This window comes from Poromitra crassiceps (genome assembly GCF_964638095.1).
Source record: "Poromitra crassiceps genome assembly, chromosome: 21".
NCBI classification, from domain to species: Eukaryota; Metazoa; Chordata; class Actinopteri; order Beryciformes; family Melamphaidae; genus Poromitra; species Poromitra crassiceps.
Window position 1 is genome coordinate 17,349,435 of NC_139638.1, and position 17,500 is coordinate 17,366,934.

General features: G+C 46.1%; 1 protein-coding gene across 1 annotated transcript in view; it reads left to right on the forward strand.

The window, feature by feature from the left end:
• Positions 1 to 17,500, forward strand: part of gnaz (guanine nucleotide binding protein (G protein), alpha z polypeptide) — a gene marked incomplete at its 3' end in the record, with an annotated part of 58,675 nt that overhangs the window by 398 nt on the left and 40,777 nt on the right. The gene's annotated exons all lie outside the window — the stretch shown is intronic.

Sequence of the window (17,500 nt, forward strand, 5' to 3'; positions counted from 1 at the left end):
AAGAGAGGGACATGTCGCTGTGTGATTGTAAGCGCTGTGTGTGTGTGTGGAGGGCGAGGGTGTTTTCCTGATCGAATGGGGAAGGTGATGTTCAGAGATGGCACCACCAAGGCAGGCAGGCAGCCGCTCCACTCCCCTCCCCTCCTCCTCCACCCTCCTCCACCCTGCTCGCTCGGTGCCAACAGACGGACGCTACATCTATGCCTGCCATTGACTCATCCACCCGTGCATCCCTGATTCTTATAGATTCATATTGCTGATGGCTGAACGCGGTGCTCCGCTTAATTCATGCATGTAGGACAGGACGGGTGGAGGCTGTATCGAAGGATGTGTGTGTGTCTGTCTGTGCACGTATGTATGTCTGTGCCTCATAGTCCAGGGCCAGGCCATAAGCTAACAGAGAGGGGGGGGGGGGTGGAGAGGTGGAACGTACCATCAGGTGTTCAGGACTCCTGACTGGCTTCAGCAGACGTAGGGTGTGAATGGAGGTAGGTGCACAGTCACACGTCCTGCTGAGCTGGGCTCTGCAGACACGGGGGAGAAGAACACAAACTGTGGCCTATACAACGAGACCAGGACATTGTAGGGTTTGCCCCGTTCATCAGGGAAAATGACATCAACGTCGATTCATAGTCTTAAACCCAGGATTGATCTGGTTTATTTGTGTCATACGCCTGTGTCTAGTTTATCAATGCAATTCTGAACAGTGAGGGAGGGAGAGAGAGAGAGATGGAGAGAGAGAGAGAGAGAGAGAGAGAGAGAGAGAGAGAGAGAGAGAGAGACCATGGCCACTACCCAGCAGCCAAAACAGGAGGAGGGTGGTTTGTGTGACATTTTCTGTCTCATCATTTGATCAAAGTATTATTGTATATATCCGATGATGGGCGGTTGGGATCAGTTGTGTAGCATCATGTGTATTTATGCGTGTGAGTAGTATGTGTGTGTTTGTGTTATATGCTTGAGAGATGAGAGGGCGAGAGCAAGAGAGAGAGAGAGAGGGAGGGAGAGAGAGAGAGAGAGAGGGGAGAGAGAGAGAGAGAGAGACAGAGGGGGGAGAGGGAGAGATAGAGAGGGAGAGAGAGAGAGAGAGAGGGAGAGAGAGAGGGGGAAGAGGGAGAGAGAGAGAGAGAGAGAGAGGGGGGAGAGATAGAGAGGGAGAGAGAGAGAGAGAGAGGGAGAGGGGGAAGAGGGAGAGAGAGAGAGGGAGAGAGAGAGAGAGAGAGAGAGAGAGAGAGAGAGAGGACCGGTGCAGGGAGGGGTCGAGGGGCTGGAGGGTGTAACAGTAGCGAGGCAGATGGGGCAGAAGAGGGGCGGAGGTTGATGCAGTAGAGAGAGAAAGAGAGAGAGAGAGAGAGATGAGGAGAGAGAGAGAGAGAGATGAGGAGAGAGAGAGAGAGAGGAGAGAGAGAGAGAGAGAGAGAGAGAGAGAGAGACAGGGAGAGAGAGAGACAGGGAGAGAGATAAGATTTGGAACAGAATGTGATAGTGAGAGGGCAGGAACATCATATATAATTTGAAGGTGTTTCTCCTGAAACAGACAGATTGGACATGCGTGTGATACCAGCTGCCAGCAGCAGCAGCAGCTCACACTACTGAGGCCCAGCAGAGCAGGCAGCAGCAGCAAATCAAGGCAAAGATGGTGGATAAATTCCCCCATGGTAGCATGATAGCAACATAGCTTAGAAATATGAGATTGGTCCTATTGCTGAACCCTCAATGTAACAGACACAATGAGAGAGGATCGCTCGATTAGACGCGTTAAAAACATCTATATTGAAAAAGGTTTCATCATCATTGAAGGTATAACTCCTCAAAGGAGGCATCTGTATCATGTACTTGATGTTTTATTTATTGTTTAATCGATTCCTCCTGATATGATACATTCCCTTATTACCACAGTTGATCAATCAAATGGATGTCTGTCTGCATATCTTCTAAAGTAAATGTGTAAACTGATCATCCCGAGCAGATAGGAGTACACTGATGTTAGGACAGATGATGTGAGGTGGATCATCCTGAGCAGACAGGAGTACACTGATGTTAGGACAGATGATGTGAGGTGGATCATCCTGAGCAGACAGGAGTACACTGATGTTAGGACAGATGATGTGAGGTGGATCATCCTGAGCAGACAGGAGTACACTGGTGTTAGAACAGATGATGTGAGGTGGATCATCCTGAGCAGACAGGAGTACACTGGTGTTAGAACAGATGATGTGAGGTGGATCATCCTGAGCAGACAGGAGTACACTGGTGTTAGGACAGATGCTGTGAGGTGGATCATCCTGAGCAGACAGGAGCACACTGGTGTTAGGACAGATGATGTGAGGTGGATCATCCTGAGCAGACAGGAGTACACTGGTGTTAGGACAGATGATGTGAGGTGGATCATCCTGAGCAGACAGGAGTACACTGGTGTTAGAACAGATGATGTGAGGTGGGCTTCATCCTGAGCAGACAGGAGCACACTGGTGTTAGGACAGATGATGTGAGGTGGGCTTCATCCTGAGCAGACAGGAGTACACTGGTGTTAGAACAGATGATGTGAGGTGGATCATCCTGAGCAGACAGGAGTACACTGGTGTTAGGACAGATGATGTGAGGTGGGCTTCATCCTGAGCAGACAGGAGTACACTGGTGTTAGGACAGATGCTGTGAGGTGGATCATCCTGAGCAGACAGGAGTACACTGGTGTTAGGACAGATGATGTGAGGTGGGCTTCGGCGAGGCCTACAGAGGACTGAGGAGTAGCCCTGAGTTTGGGTGGCAACCAGAGACAGCAGATGCTTCACCGATGATGATGATGCCATCACAAGGGAAGTTGCCTGTTTCTCAAGGCTGTCATGTCGGTTAGTGAGAGAGCAAGACACTCTTTCCCAGTGTCACGGTCAGCGGCCGAGTGGCTGTGGTGATATTGTCCGGTTTTTGTTCTTCTCTCGAGATCGGCTATAGTAGGCTACAACTTCTAGGTCACCAGGGTGGACGTCCACTGGAAGTGAAACTACTTTCACTTCCGTAAAAAAATATCTCATACACACCTCGTGCCAGCGTGTCAGGCCTCCACCAGCATCTCGCCAGCATCTGTTCATCTGAACTGACGACATTTCGGTTTCCACCCAGCGACTGTTCATCTGAACTGACGACATTTCGGTTTCCCCCAGCGACTGTTCATCTGAACTGACGAGATTTCGGTTTCCACCCAGCGACTGTTCATCTAAACTGACCACATTTCGGTTTCCCCCAGCGACTGTTCATCTAAACTGACCACATTTTGGTTTCCCCCAGCGACATGTCAGAAGATGACAAATGAGAGATGACAAGGACCAGTGTGTCAAATGAGGGCAAATCACATGCCTCCATGGGGGGCCCTCACTGACACACACACACACACACACACGCACACGCACACACACATGCACGTTGTTGACAGACTTCAATTATGTAATTAATTGGTAACAGTCAATCAATGCGCGATGATGACATGTTAAAGTCATGATCAAAGCGTAATCTCAAATGGTAGATTATTTGGTTGATGCCAGACGGAGGCAGAAAGGAAAATAATTATGAACTAGAACGACCGCAAGGCGGACTTATGCCTCCGCCATTAGTTCATTCTGGGGTCCAAATCGCCATTTGAGGCAAATTGGAAGAGATTCCGTCAAGGCGCTCCTGTGATGTTGCGTTACAGAGCTTGGAAATTGGGTGTGTGAGAGGTCACAGTGACCTTGAACTTTGACCACCAAAATGTAATCAGTTCATCCTTGAGTCCAAGTCGGTGTTTGAGACAAGTTTGATTAAATTCCGTCAAGGCATTCCTGAGATATCGCGTTAACAAGCTTGAAAATGGCGTTCGAGAGCTCACCTTGACCTTTGACCACCAAAGTCTAATCAGATCATCCTTGAGTCTAAGGCGATGTTTGAGGCAAATTTGATGAAAGTCCGCCAAGGCATTTGTGAGATATCGCGTTAACAAGCTGGAAAATGGCGTTTGAGAGGTCACAGTGACCATGACCTTTGACCTTTGACCAGCAAAATTTAATCAGTTCATCATTGAGTCCAAGTCGATGTTTGAGACAAGTTTGATTAAATTCCGTCAAGGCATTCCTGAGATATCACGTTAACAAGCTTGAAAATGGCGTTCGAGAGGTGACAGTGACCTTGACCTTTGACTTTTGACCACCAAAATGTAATCAGTTCATCCTTGAGTCTAAGTAGATGTTTGAGGCAAATTTGATGAAATTCCGTCAAGGTATTCATGAGATATCGCGTTAACAAGCTGGAAAATGGCGTTTGAGAGGTCACAGTGACCTTGACCTTTGACCACCAAAATGTAATCAGTTCATCCTTGAGTCCAAGTCGATGTTTGAGACAAGTTTGATTAAATTCCGTCAAGGCATTCCTGAGATATCGCGTTAACAAGCTTGAAAATGGCATTCGAGAGGTCACAGTGACCTTGACCTTTGACCTTTGACCACCAAAATCTAATCAGTTCATCCTTGAGTCCAAGTCGATGTTTGAGACAAGTTTGATTAAATTCCGTCAAGGCATTCCTGAGATATCGCGTTAACAAGCTTGAAAATGGCGTTCGAGAGGTCACAGTGACCTTGAACTTTGACCTTTGACCACCAAAATCTAATCAAATCATCCTTGAGTCTAAGTCGATGTTTGAGGCAAATTTGATGAAATTCCGTCCAGGCGTTCCTCAGATATCGCGTTAACAAACATCGTACGGACGGACGTACGGACGGACGGCCGTACGGACGGACAACCCGGATCCATAATGCCTCCGGCCTGGCTATCGCCGGCGGAGGCATAAAAATACTTCCGCTTGCTAAGATTCAAGAATGACAAGATTAGTGTTGAGCAGCCGAATCCAAATATGAGACAAATGGACTTAATTCTGGAAGAGGACCTTTGACACGAATGCTAGAATCACACAGCATCAGTAGCTAATCTCTTTGTTATTGTGAAATGCCATTGAGGTAACCTTTGTGTGTATAATGAGGAGGCTGAACCTATGTAGGGTTGACCTCCTCCAACCTCTTTCATTCCCTGCTCTGTCCACTCCACTGAGTGACATGATGACCAGGGACAGCGGGGACAGATCTGCTTTTAAAGTGCCAGCGACTGCTGGGAGGCAGTTCACCATGAAGCACAGACACACCGAGAGACGCTAAGAAGCCATGGGGTTGGGGTCTTAGTCGGCAACGTTTTCGTCCGATCCTACATGTCGAATCGCCGTCGGCGAAAGAAATCATTGATTGGCTGGTTCGGCTGGTTTAAGCGAAGCAGCGCACGAGAAGAGAGGGCACGCACAAAACGATCGGCTCGTTTTTCAGCTTTATCTCATCGGATCATTCCGATAGGTTGAGGCGATGTCTCGTCATAGACGCTGGGTTAGCTGGCTCAGCCTGGCTGGGGGCGTGGTCAGGGTGGGGTAAAAACCCCCGTTCGATCCATTCAGCAAAGTTAGTATTTAGCTGCTTGCCCAGCCCAGGCAGACACGATCGAGGATTTAACCACCGCAGTAAACGCACATCTGAGCAGACGTCTTGTGTTCTGCTCTAGAATCCCCAAAACCTGTAGTGTAGAGCCACAGCACCTTCCTTTGGTGAGTCAGCCCATTGAGATATATGGGCGGTTTTACCCCACTCGCGCGCCAGCCGTTTAACATTTTGTGGGCGTTCCCAGACATGCCGACTGTCTCTCTATACGCAAATATTTTCACGACGACGGATGACATACACACACACACACACACACAAACACACACACACACACACGCTGACAGTGACTGGTGAAATTCACGCTCCGCATTTTTCCCATCCTAGCTCGTCCTTCCTCCTCGGGGCAGGCCAGGAGGCTGATCAATAACAACAGTTCCATTTTCCTCTCTTTATCAGACATATTCTCGATGAGAAGTAGCTATATTACCAAACGTTAGGGTTGTGCTACAACCCAGGTTTTAAGAGTGAGAGCTCGAGGTTCGAAACAAAGTAAAACCATATACGTGGAGAGTGATGTGAAAATGCTACTCAAACGCTGTTTTATTTCCTGTATCTACGCAGTCCTACTGTAGGGTTTCACAGAGGCGCACAGCGTACCTGCTGCTGGACAGTTGAGTTGACCATCGGCTGTAGGCTTTGCGGTGTAGTCAAGTGCAACTTTTTGGCCCCGACAGACACAGACGAAGCAACAGTCGGCCTTCATAGAGAGCCGCAGGAACGAGTCCGGAAATCATCGATGCTAACGCTCCTGGTTCGTCACTGTTTTCGCCTATGGGATTTTTGAATGGGTTTTTGGCGCGATGCTTCTAATAAGGTCTCTGGGCAACGCAAGCTTAATCAAACGCGAACCAGTCTTTAGTAATATCATCTTCACACACGAGGACCACTTTTATGAGTGTTGAAGCTTTTACGTGCCGTTAAAAGGGCGCCTAGCTAGCAAACGGCTAAATGAGACTATACACTGTTGAGTCGACGGGGATATTATACGTCAATAACGTCATCACTTCAAAGGACGAACACGGAAATTCTCTTTCCCTCACCTGGTTCAGCGCGGGGTAATCAGTGCACACATCCAACAACAGTCCAGGTTGAGCGGTGAAGTGACGGGGAAGCCTATGCGACACTATGTAGTTCTGGATTAGCTTAGCACAAGCTTTTTACTTCTAGGGCTCGCATTTACGCTTCAAAACTCATCAAAGTGGTCCTCATGTGTGAAGATTATCCGGCTGAACACTGATTCGCATTTGATTAAGCTTGCGTTGCCCAGAGACCTTATTTGAAGCATCGCGGCAAAAACCCATTCAAAAATCCCATAGACAGAAACAGTGAAGAACCAGGAAGTCCGGGGACTTCCGCGTTCTGACTACAAAAATACGTCATCCCTGCGGCTCTCTATTGCCTCTGTTCCTTTGAAGTTGGGTAAATTCAGCCATATTACAGTCAAGTACCAAGTGAGATTTGTATAATATTAAGAATGATTAAGTCCCTCTGCAACCTACCTAATCAAATGATTAATCTGATATCATTTAATTCCCGGAGAGGGAGCGCACAAGTCTTACACGTTTGCTTTAGCAGTTTAGAGAATGAACAACACCAGAGACTATTTTACAATTGACATAATATGAATTAAATCTTCTCTTGTTAAATCGCATTACATGATACTGTATATATGTACATTGTTTTAAAAATGATCAAATACTTCAAATGGTAATGTTTGTCTTCAACACTATGCAGAGGTGATTGCATGTCCCGTGGAAGTGTCTGCTAGCTTCCAAGCTAACCCGCGGTGTCTGAGTGGCTTCATGACGTTACTGTGATTCAGCTGGCTCAGCATGTGTCTGTGTTTTGGCTCTTTCATCCTTGTCAGGTACTGGGCCAAAGTACTGGGCCAAAGTGTCATCTCTCCACACAAAGGCCAGTAAGACGTCTGTCTGGACGCCCTTATTTCCTGATAGTCAATGACGTATGAAGGACTAATAAATGAGTGTACGTTAAAGCAGTGGTTCTCAAACTTTTTCAGATCTTTTTGCTGAGTGGGGACCTTCTGGAACCCCTCTTTAAAGGACCCCTGGGGGTCCCCGGACCCCACTTTGAGAACCACTGCACTAAAGCATCAGTGAGGATTGCTGTCAGTCGGATTGAACTGGATATTAGGGGCGGGGCTTTGTGAGCGAGTGTGGGTTAAGTTATCTTTTTGGTGTTACATAAAACTCAGTTCAATATGCCTCTCTCTCTCTCTCTCTCTCTGTCTCCTTCATAACCTTTGCTGGTAGTCAGCACTAGGCGCTGCTGTGTGTATAGAGAGGCAAAGTGACCGCCTACTTCCTGCTTCAGCACTGTACCAGAGATTTGTATCCGCCATTTATTTTCTCATAGACATTTCGTAAAATGCTTATAAAAATAGTTTTACTTCGTCAAACCAAACAGTTCAGCTATATTTAGAATCGGGAGAGACCATAGAACATTTCACTCGGACCAAAACTAAAAAAATGTAATGTCGACCGCATTTCGGGTTAGGGTTAGAAAAAATATCTTGTTTAAATCCGCAATTTCTTTTTACCTTTTGGTCCAAGTGAAATGTTATGTGGTCTCTCCTGTTTCTAAATATATCTGTACCGTTTGATTTGAACGAGTAAAACTATTTTTTATAAGCATTTTACGAAATGTCTAGGGGAAAATAAATGGCGGATGAAAATCTCTGGTACAGTGCTGAAGCAGGAAGTAGGCGGTCGCTTTGGCTCTCTATTCCTGATGGCCAGTGAGAGGGTCTTCCTTGCAGAGCAGAGGGGGACCAACAGTGCGTCTCTGTGTTCCAGTGCACACACACAACAGCAGCGGTCATATGACAACAAGGAGGTGGTGGAGGGGGAGGGAGGGAGGGAGAGAGGGAGGGAGGGAAGGAGGGGAGGGAGAGAGGGAGGGAGGGAAGGAGGGAGGGAGAGAGGGAGGGAGGGAGAGAGGGAGGGGGGGAGGGAGGGAGGGAGGGAGGGAGGGGGGATGATGAGGGCTCGCTGTGGCCTACAACCGGTGAGGGATGTGTGTGTGTGTGTGTGTGCGTGTGTGTGTGTGTGTGTAGATAGAGGATGACCTATGTGTAAGTCTATATCCGCGTGGTGTTGTGTGATGCTGATACAGGTGTAATTGGACTCTGTGTCTGAATGGTACAGTAGTACCATGGTAGTACAGTAACGCACCTCTGAATAATCCCACGTGAAAAGTCTTGGTTGGTTCTGTGTCTGATCAAAACAACATGGAGTAGCCTTACAGCTCAATAGAGTGAGTAGCTTGTTCAGGTCAGGTAGGTCTAGACTAGTTCTCCATGAAAACACCTCCAGTCCACATGGTGGAAAACGGAAGGATTATGTCAGCTCCAGTGACCTCTACGCTCCACTGATGACCTCTGTCTCTGTACTGAGTACCGACTATAAAGTTGTTACAATAAACAAAAACAAAAGAAGTATTTTATAGCACGATGTGGAAGAATACTCAATTCTGACTGACTCTATCCATTACACAGTACGCAGTACACTACAGTATAATGATCTCGCCCCGTTTGAACAGGCAACCTTTTCTCATATCTGATATTTTCTTATTTTTTTCATAAACCTGGGCTCTCATGGGTCCCTCCCCCTCCCCCATCCGTCCTATAAACAATACAGTTAAATCCTGCCTGCATACTATCACATGGGGGCTTGGAGCTGCAGTAGAGCAGGTGTCAAGTTCACGTCAGGATGCTCGTTCAGTTTGGAAGGTGATTTCATTATTTACTGTACCTCTAAGGGTGGTGACGTCTCTGCTGCACGGAGTACCACCCACTGCCTCGCCTCGGATAGATCAGCTCTGTGTCCTTCACTCTAATATTGTAGCATACACCCTGGCCATTGCCCCAATATCCACCTTATTCCTGGATTTAGGTTTCCCATGATTCTCAGCGGGTGCCGGTTGTCGACTTCCTGTTTACATTTTTTTCCACTAGCAAGGACGTGCGCGCCGCTGTCAAAGAGTGGGAACGTTTGGCTTATTAAATAAGCCAAACCCCAAATTTTGATCCGAAATGGCAAAAAATAGTAACGTTGTGTGGTTGCATAGTGGCGATATTTTACAAAAACGAGGTGAATGTTAATTAATTCGTACTGTAGGCTATGGGCTTATTTGAGCCGAAATTGCAAAAAAATAGTATGCGATTGCATAGCGGCAGCTTTTGTTTTGAAGGCTAAACGTCCAAACCGGAACTCTTATTATTTGGTCATTGAATGTAGCTTTAGCGGTCTCTCTCTTTCAAGATTCAAGATATTGTCACTCCGTTGTACAATTATGCACGTGTGAAATTATTGTGCTGGGGGGCTCCATTACAAGACATAGGTAGGTACAAAGTCACAACAATTATGATGATTATTTTGAGTCTCTTTCTCTATGAACGGTCCTGGGCGGAAACAGGCAACCGGCAGCTGGAAACAGGGAGGGAGGGTGTCATGGAAGCGCCCACGGTCTCACCAGGAAACTGGTGAATAGTTGTGTGTAGTGCCGACAAGCTGGTTGCATGGCTGATATTTTTGCTGCACCTGCAGCAGCAGTGTCAGATCTCTCAGAGTTACAATTGAATTTGAAACGATTATATTTTTCACCTTCTTCCTGTACCACCCAGTGATCAAATCAGCAACTGTGTCGAGAGATAATGTCTGTCTCAAAATGGCCGGTTCCCACAGTTTCCTTCAGTTGCAGAAACAGTTTATCTTATCTGACCTGACCTGAATATTATGCTGGTGTCAGTGTTTGAACACAGATAAGAGAACGCTTATAACGGTACGCACAACCTGAGGTATGCAATATATATATACTGTAGCGCAAGGGAAATAATTGCCAGGAAAAACTGCCAGACTTGCTGCTGGTGAGATTTAGCCACCGATGAGGGCTGATCAGTGTCAATAAATGATCTTTATTGAATGGGGGGCGAAAGCAAAACAGATCCATTCACTTGGTAATTATGCATGGCCATAGAAACAGATCGACCGGCAGATAGAAGCCTCGTACGTGGATTCATATTTGCATGCACAGCACACCAAGGCATGCATATTGCACACAAGCATAGCTACAAGGTCGGGTCATACATGACATGTATGTACGCACATGTCATCATGTACACACAGACACACACACACACACACACACACACACACACACACGACGATAGGGCTGGTGATCTGAGACTAGACATCGCCTTCGATTTTGGATATGGTAATATCGTGATATGGCATAAGTGTTGTCTTTTCCTGCTTTTAAAGCAGCTATACGAGCGAGATTTTCGATTGTTATTAAACAGTATAATTACAATATTGATGCATCACATCTTACCTATAATAGTAGCTGAGACCAAAGCCATGTGAATCGGAGATTGCTCTCTTGACGATTATAGAGTCTGTGTCTGTCTACTAACCTCGCGTCACCAGGGGGCTCTCTCTCTCTCTGTCTACCGGCGGGCCGGATAAACCCGGAAGTGAAACGAAACGGTTCACGGCAGCTGCCTGCCTTCCGCCGTTTCGCTCTGCCTAGCAACAGACCATAAACACGGAGAACGCCATGCAGGGGCTTGCTACTCTCGCGAACATCTCTCGTTATATTCTAACATTCTTTTTTTGAAGTTATTTTGTTATTTTGTGGTTATGGCCGAAGTGGCTGCCGCAAACCGTTTCATTTCACTTCCTGATCTGCCCCGGCCGCAGACAGACTAACATCAAGACCACACTCGCCGATTCACTCGGGGTTCAAGCGAGACTACTCTGCGTTGGTCTCGTTTACTATTAGAGGTAAGATGTGATGCATCGTTATTAAATTTAGACTGTTTAATAACAATCGAAAATCTTGCTCGTAGCTGCTTTAAAGACTGCATTACAGTAAAATGATGTCAGACTGTTGTACCAGACTGTTCTAGCTGTTCTATTATTTACCTTTACCCACTCAGTCATATCCACATTATTACTGATGATCAAACATCTCATTGTGCAAATATTTTGTGAAGCGCGCCACCAACAGTCATCCCTACAATATTGTCGCAATATCGATATCGAGATATAGTTGGTCAGAAATATTGTGATATTTTGATTTTGTCCATATCGCCCCCAGCCCGCCCTACGCGGCTGTAGTGTCCACTGTCGGTCCACCTTGTGCCACCTCATCCCTTCACATCAGACAGCCTGACCCAGAGCTCTGCCTCCGCACAAACGTGCCATTGTCATCACTGACTGACTGGGCTTGTGACTACTCAGTGTGAGTGACCGGCTGGACTGGAGCAGGGAGGAACACTGGACTGGAGCAGGGAGGAACACTGGACTGGAGCAGGGAGGAACACTGGACTGGAGCAGGGAGGAACACTGGACTGGAGCAGGGAGGAACACTGGACTGGAGCAGGGAGGAACACTGGACTGGAGCAGGGGGGAACACTGGACTGGAGCAGGGGGGAACACTGGACTGGAGCAGGGGGGAACACTGGACTGGAGCAGGGAGGAACGCAGCCATCGAAGATCAGGAAGAACACTAAGGAGAGCGTTATCACAAAAAAGCATCTAGCATACTGAGACCTCACTCCCACCCTGCCTCCACCCCCTCAACAGCCCACTGTTATGGGCCGGTGAAGAACAGAACACTGCCTAGCATTGTGTTCCATAATGAATGAGTAGGCTAGTGTCCTCACATTAGACTGTATACAGGCATCTTTCTGTGACGAGTTCCACATTCAGGACGGGATATCAGCGAAGGATAAATTATGAAATGTTGAACACAAACAGTTGTGAGAGCCGAATCAAATCTAGGGCTTACAAAAATCATGTCACTGTTTCTGCTATTTTTGATAATAAAACCTAATGGACTGTCTAAAAAAATGATGGACCCTTGCCACCATGACGTCACCGATTGGTTTATTATGGACTTCTGTTTTGAAGCATCCAGTTTGGCATGACGTCCGTCTTGGTTCTCGCACAAATTGCGCAAGACCAGGGGTTTCCCACACGGCCACAACGACACACTAACAAAACTTCCACAATCGCGTCATCTGTCCAAGCCCATGAATTAAAAAAAAACACACATTTGCCATAGACCGTGTAAAAATATGGGTGTAACCACTGTGACATCACCCATAGTTTATTTCAATTTTTTTTGTCTATTTATTTGCACATAGTAAAATCAAGAACAAATGAAAGGAAAATAAGTGGATCAAAAGATTGTGCAGGTAGAAACAAGAAACCCTGATGGGCTTATTTATATACGGGGGTCTCTTACCCACAAACACATTGGTTTGTTGAAGCCTCGAGCGACAAGCGACCTGTCAATCATGGGATCATCGTCTGCTTTATCATCCATCTTACTAAAAAATGGGTCCATAATTGACTAAATGAACATCGCGCTGTATTGAAGAAGACATGAAACTAGCGATTGAGAACATCCACTCATTAGGAACGTGTTTCCTGACTCATAAATCAAGTGATAAGTAGGGCCACGACACTTTCCGATTCACTTCCATACAATCAGACTTTCAGATTTAAGGCAGTTCCCCATTGGCATCATTTTTCTTTTGAGATTGAAGAGATTGCCTCTTGATATTAGCCCATTTCGTTCAGTTGATTACCTTGGAATGGTTACTCAATGTTTTACCGGTCTGCAAATAGGCCAAACTGGTTTTTTGCTGTCGTGCGTTTCAGTGAGGAGGGGAATGGAATCAGATACGATGTGTCACCATGACAGTCAGTGAAACATGTCGACACACTTGTGGTTATGGTTGTGAAGTGAATGCGTGACATCTTAAGTATTTCAATGAATCAATGAGTCACAGGCAGCACAATTGCACATTCAACGTTAACGACTGTGGAGAAAGGTGGTGTCATCAACTATGATGATAGTTTACGAAATGTTCAAGCGGTTGTTTATGAGAAGCATAAACACAGAGAATTATGACAGAACATTATTTCAAATTAAACTATCGACTCATTGAGCCATTCATTTATCCAACAGAAAAGTCCCTCTCAGGTGAGGTGACAGACACCTGATGAAAGCATGTCCTTTGTGATTGTGCTGTGCAGTGTCAGTTAATGGGGGAATTGACTGTGTTCAGGCCTAAGGCCCAATAGGGAACTATGCTGGGAATGTTCTGAGGGCAACTAAAGGCTCCACTCTGAGCATTTAGAATGTGAAGAAAAGAACTTAGAAGAAAAGCAGCGACCTTTCACCCCAGGAGCTTCAACCACTATAAATTACGTCAACTCCAGCATCAAATTCAACACTAGTGCTTCACCTCATGAGGCAGGAATCCAGTCGATCCAGCTCATACATCATTCAGCAGTGAAGGTGGTATCTGCCCTGGTTCTCATTGTGCTTCCAAGAGTCGTCTAACCTCGTGTCACCAGGCTCTCTGAGGAGCGGGCCATTTCCATAACTGCAGTCATCTCTCCAGGGAGTCTCCAACTGGTGGTGTCAGTCAGGATTTGTGACGGAAGTGATGTCATCAGTGCTGTCGCTCGATCAACTGTGATGTCATCAGTGATGTTACTCGAGCAGCTGTGATGGCCCGACTGTGATGTCACTCGGGCAGTTGTGATGTCATCAGCGATGTCACTCGCGCAACTGTGATGTCGTATGAGCCGATGGCGCACAGTTGCACAAATAGCGTCTAGGTTTGCCAAAAATCTTTTTGCAAAAAAAACATATATATATATATTCCCCCCCCCCCTGCTCTCCTCAAAATTGCAATAAACCTTTATGGCATATTATTACAATACAACAATACTGGTGTTGACAGTACTAGAACGTGCTAAATCATTCAAAACAATAAGCATTTTGCTTTTAGGAGCATCGTGCCAGCGGGCGGCACTGTTCCATAAACGTTGGTCGTTGCCTGGGAAACGCACATTGCATAATATAACTGTTCGCATCGCATCCCATAATAGTATGATGATACTTGGGATGCCATTGCGAACATAGATGTGAACAGGTTAGCTAAGAGTTTAGCGTCGCCAGTGAGGGCCCCCGCCGTTGCGGTCGGGGGACATTTCGAAATCCCTCCAGGCCTGAAATTCTTTCCAGGGGAAACACTGGTGTATATATATATATATATATATACATAATGTGTGTAAGAGTGGCCTCAATGTATAATAATGTGCGCTCGGGCACGCTGCTTATTAACTTTTTGCTCTATTTTCCCAGCAGTCCTCCAGGACACATGATGAGCTACGAGGAGGTAGAGCTTTGTGATGGGAATGGGATGAGGTGTAGTTTCTTGTAGGCACATGGAGGCTAGCCACAGCACACTGTCCCACATATTTAAGCAGCTCTTTTTGGCCCAAGTGCTAACCTTGCATAATGCAAAGTAGTACTGTAGCCTGCTGAAGATCACTGTGTCTGCGACCTACATCTCTGATGATGCTGACGTAGGATCGGGCGACGCGCGGTCGTGACTCACCACATGAAAAAAACGTCCCTTCTAGGTTAGAGGATTTGTTTTGTTCCACTGAGGGAGTGCGAAGCAAAGCATGCCGGCGTCTTTTATTCTCTGCTTATTAATAAACAGTGGAAAGGCAGACGTGCTTTTTTTTCTCCCTTCAGAGGTATCACATGACACGGTGCATCACCTGACACGGTGCATCACATGACACGGTGCATCACATGACACGGTGCTATCTCTCTACAGAATATGCGTGGAAAGTTGTGCCGGGGCGGACACTGATTTACCCCTCTGCGACGAGAAGCATGTCAGTGAAATTGACTGTCTACTCTTTGTCCCAGATTCCAGAAGGTTATGTGTGTTGCATCTTATAGGTGCAGACGGATTTAATTCCGTCTAGCACCACATAGATCACCCAAACCATTATGTTAGAGCTATTCAACACGTGGTGACTGTCTCATCCTTAGCAAGTCAACAATTGACCAAATGCACGCATCCTCACTACCTGTTTGGCCTCGCTGAAGTGTATACTTTGCAAGCACTGCTTCAAATGATGTGTGGATCTCAGTATGAAGTCATTTCTTAGGTATTTCTCAGGTTCTGTCTTTAGCCTTAGGAACTGAAACCACCAACACCTATTCTGTGGTTACTAATCTGTATCTGGTCTGGTAAAACAACACAACTCTGAACTAGAGTTAGAACACCATTGCCTGAAAACATTAAGAGGGTTTTCTAGGTTCCATTTAACATATGGGGGTTTGATCCTGTGAGATGTAAACCTCCGACAGTGACTAAGTTTACGTCATGCACACAATATTCCACTATTATTGGGAAAATGACAATATTCTGAATTTGATAAGGGTCATGTAAACAGCATATTCCATTTGCATTTTCCCAATTTGCCCTTTTTCAGAATTTAGCATTTTCCAATTAAGACATCTGGGTTATTCCAGTATTATTCGGGTTTTAGGAGGATTCTTTGATCATGTATACAGCACATTCAGAATATGTGTCTCAATCAGGGTTTTTACCGCAGTTTGCGACGCATGTTGCCTGTTTGTGGTCAACTGATGTGTGCTAGAAAGCACTAGAACAGGCGATATAATCATATAATCCATCATCTCTGGCATGCAAAAAGAAAAGCCCACATTTCTGATCGGGAGATGAGAAACATCGATTTAAAGAGCAGAGAGATATTTAAAGAGAGAGTAGTGCCCACGGAAGTCCACAATGCTTGCGAGCCTGTGAGCTAATAACGTAGGCCTACTAGCCTACTTTTTATGAAGACTTTGATGTGCAAATATCGCAACACCAAACTTTCCAGCAGCAAGCTCCTGAAATGGAGCAAGTGATGCTGGTAAGAATAGTGCTGCTCTGTTTATTTTCAACAGAAAAACTCCGCCTACCTGCATCTCTCTCTCTCTCCCCCCCCTCCCTCACGTGTCGGGGAGGGCGAGCTACGGATGCATGTAAACGGGAATATTAGTGGATTATTCATTTAGTCGGGAATATTGTCATTTTCCGAATATGGGCAAAAGCTGGAATATTGTGTGCATGTAAACGTAGTCACTGTTTGGACTTCCCATTGCGAGAGTGGGTTTTCATGAAACGCCTCTTTTTATGCCTCCGCCGGCAATAGTCGTATGGCCAGAGGCATTACGTTTCCTGGGTGTACGACGTACGTAATGTACGTGTGTCGTCCCGATGCTCATTAAAGCGATATCTCAGGAAAACACAGAATTTCTTCAAATTTGGCTCCAAACGTCCACATGGACTCAAGGATGAACTCAGTCGATTTTAAGTGGTCAAAGTTCAAGGTCACTGTGACCCTCACGACCGCCCATTTCATGCTCGTTAACGCGATATCTCAGGAACCCCTTGATGGAATTTCATCAGATTTGGCTTAGTTCACGTTAGGTTGTTGGTGGATGGATCGTCAGACATCAACAAAAGCTGCTTCTCAGTAAATGTTTCATATCAGAGTCCAGAGAAGTGTGTAAGTGTGTCGCTCCTCCGGCGTGGCGACGGCGTAGAACACATCAACAAAGGAGCGAGTTATTACTAAATCATCATATTCATGCGATAGAGATCAAAGATTTGGAGATTTGGAGAGAACTGTAGTTGTATTACTTCTGGCTATTTTTTTTTTTTTACTGTGGTGAAATATTTCATTTTCTCTCTCTCTCTCTCTCTTCTCTCTCTCTCTCTCTCTCTCTTCTCTCTCTCTCTTCTCTCTCTCTCTCTCTCTCTTCTCTCTTCTCTCTCTCTCTCTCTCTCTCTTCTTCTCTCTCTCTCTCTTCTCTCTCTCTCTCTTCTCTCACTCTCTTCTCTCTCTCTCTCTCTACTCTCTCTCTTCTCTCTCTCTCTCCTCTCTCTCTCTCTCTCTCTTCTCTCTCTCTCTCTCTCTCTCTTCTCTCTCTCTCTCTCGCTCTCTATCTCTCTTCTCTCTCTCATCTCTCTCTCTCTCTCTCTCTGACTGAGCGAATCCTCCTTTAAGTTTGGGTTGAGTGATGACATGGCACTTTGGCCGGCACATTTGACGGGGGGCCCCAGTGACACCGTTTTT